Source organism: Meleagris gallopavo, chromosome 2 (assembly GCF_000146605.3).
Source record: "Meleagris gallopavo isolate NT-WF06-2002-E0010 breed Aviagen turkey brand Nicholas breeding stock chromosome 2, Turkey_5.1, whole genome shotgun sequence".
Classification (NCBI taxonomy): Eukaryota; Metazoa; Chordata; class Aves; order Galliformes; family Phasianidae; genus Meleagris; species Meleagris gallopavo.
The window spans coordinates 1,727,518-1,730,707 of record NC_015012.2 but is presented as its reverse complement, the minus strand read 5'-3'; positions in this window follow the sequence as shown (position 1 = coordinate 1,730,707).

Genomic DNA, 3,190 nt, shown 5'->3' with positions numbered 1-3,190 from the left:
AAAAAAAAAAAAAGAATATCTGATCCAGAGCAATAAAATAATGAAATGAAAAGTAAAAATATCCAGTGTCCAGTGTCCAAAAGAGTGGAAGCTGAGGCTGCCAATTATTTGGTGTCATTAACAGCAGGTTTTTTCAGTTTCCACAAGGACTCCTCAATGGCACCAGGCTTTAAAGACACCAAGAGCCTTACCCCAAATCTAGGGGTGAGAAGGGAAGAGAGGGAGGCTTAGCACTGATCTTAAGGGAAGATCAAACACGAAATACATAACCATCAGCATATTACTGATGTCCTCACATTCTCAGGTAGTTGTTTCCTACAGCACCCGATACCAGGAAGGCCCAGCCCCAACACAAAGAACACTTTCTGTGTGATTTGTGGGTTCCCATGCACCGTCCTTCCTTGACCAAGAGCTAACACATATACTTCTCTTTCATTCTTCTGTGCTCATTACTTTTTCACTTGGCTTTCAGTGTGTAAATCTGTAATCCTTCTCAGTCTCATTCGCAGTTAGAAACCAAAGCACACCAGAAATAAATGCTCCTCTCCACCCCAGAGACAAGTTAATGGATTGGCTTCCAGCACAAATGGAGTGACTGACATCAATAAGACAAATCCCCATCTTCCTAGTCAAGTGATTAACCCAGGGAAATGACACAGCTTTACACACCCAGATCTGCCAAGGAGTCACATGTTGCTTCTGAGGGGGAAAAGAAAAAAAACTTTACTACCAGGGCTGCTCAGTAACTGCATTACTTTCATGTGCTATTATTACAGTTTTGTCATTTAATGAGGGAAAAAATAAGAATTTAGAAGATTTATTTTGTAATTACATCTATGGTTAATATGGTCATGTTCCTTAACGTCAGCTAAGAACTCACTGACATCTGTAAGAATGGCCAAATTTCATATGAAACTCTTTTTGCAAGGTCTCCAACACCAGGCTTGGGGAAAGAGCACCATCTTCTGGAAAGCAGCCCTGAGGTGGTCAGAGAGGGACAGGTTCTGATAGATCATTCTGCGTCTTCCCCAAGATCACTGTGAATTTCAGCTTTTATCAGAGATGCTTATCAGTGCAAGGCAGTTCATCTCAGACATCAGTCTGCTGGCTGGCTTTCAGTGGCAGGGCTGTCAATGCAAAGAAGAGAGCCTGAGTAAACTGTTACCAGCTAATCCACTGCAATGTCAAGTCTCCACAAACAGTGGGTACAACAAAAGGAGAATTTAACCCAGAAGCTCAATTTTGAAGTATCTGAGTAACCCTAATCTGTGACCAAGATGGTACACAACACAAAACTCATCCTTAGGCTGATCCATAGCTCACATTGTGGAAATTATGGAGCAGTCATTGAAAATAGCTCTAAGTGCTCCAAATTCAGTGACGTCACAAATAATAAAAACATCTACCAAGTTTAAAATGGCATAGCAAATACCTGAGAGGGGATGTTCAACAAGGAGAGAGTGGAAAGTGTCTTCCAGTTCTACATATTGGAAAGCGTTGTTTCGTGATTTGGTGGACTATGTTTAACAGCATCTATAAAAAGTGGTTTTAGATGGAAACTTTGCATTTCTTTTTAGCTTGGAAGCGGCCACATACCAAACTTTCTTGTTCCTATCAGTCACAAATATCCTTTCCAACTAAGGATATTCTATGATTCTATGATTCCTAACTCCTATCTGAAACATTATTCTTAACTTCTGCTATTTTGTAGAACACAACTAGCTATTCTGGCTGCCGGCACCAGCTTTTAACTGCTGTAAATTTCAGGCAGATTCTGCTTTTCTATGAGAGCTCTCCAATTTCCCCTTTTACCACAGCAGCCACGCTGCCCATGAAACTTGATGGAGCCTAGTTTATTTGCTTATACTTTTTCCCCCAACATTTCTATACCCAGGGACTTCATATAGAGGTTAAAGCAGAAGGGAGATCTTTGGTGCCTGCTGGAATATCATCCCCTCCTCATCCCTCCTCATCCTGGTCTTTTGTTAAGCAAAGGGAAATCTCAACCGCAGTTCAAGAAGAAATAGGAGCTGATGCTTCTACCCAGGGCCAAAGGGCAGAAGAAGGGCATAGAATATCTGTCAGCCCCCCCAGCTGTCTTTTGTTACAGAATCACACAAAGATTTGGGTTTCCACCTTCTCTGCACAGTCTGGGAGAGGCTGCAGTTGAGTAGTTTGCCATCCAAGAACTGTTTGCCGAGATTTAATTGATGAATTCTAAAAGATTTGCTGATCCAGGGAATAAAAAGGAATTTTAAATCCTCATCCTTTGTGCCATCAGTTCTGTGTAACGCAGATCAGCGGGGAATCTTCCCTCTCCAACATAATGTGTGCAGATTGCAAATCCCACTAACAGGTATTGTATTAGCACTAAACACTGAAAGGTTTTGCTGCTTTTCTCCAAGTCATATAAATGCATGAGTACACAACAGCTTGCTTTCTCTCTGTGCAGCATCCACGTGGGCAAAGCAGCTGAAGATGAAAAAGGAAAAATACTCCTGTCATGACGAGAGCAGCTACATTGCTGCATTATAATCTGAGGTGCAGTGTTTTCCTGGACTTTTTTACAACACAGCTTTTTGGACAATGCAGCTCCTGAGATGATGTGCTAAATTTAACAGCCAGTGTAATGGCTGGGATTGCGCCACATAAATAGCAAAGAAGAATAGAGCTTTTAAAATGACAAATCGCCCTGTTCTAGAGATTTAAGGCAGAATTTTTCCCTCTCTCAGAGGCAAGAATCATGCTAACTAACTTTTTCTCCTTATGGTTCCTGCCACGGATTGGGTAAGCTTGAAGGGAACGTAGCCACACTTAAACCAGTAGGTGCCAGGAAGCCTTCCCTTCTCCACGGATGTCCCAAAGGAAACTTCCACCTGCTGTGTGAATGCTGGAGCCACATCCACTCTCTTCTGTCCGGAGATTGCTAAGGGTCACCCAGATATCCTCTGCTGTCTGTTTGCCAGATGTTTGCCAGTGACCTGCAGCACAGCAAAACCAAGGTCTCTGTTCAGTGGGAACTGAAATAGACACAAGTGTACCCCACAAGAAAGTCAAAGGAGAGGAAGGCACCAAGAAGGTGCTGCTCCTGAAAGCCAGGCTGGAGGAAGTCGAGGCACTCCACTGAACAGTCCCGGCAGCTAGGGCACAGCAGTCAAGCTGTCCCAGTGATGGCAATATCTCAGAGGGC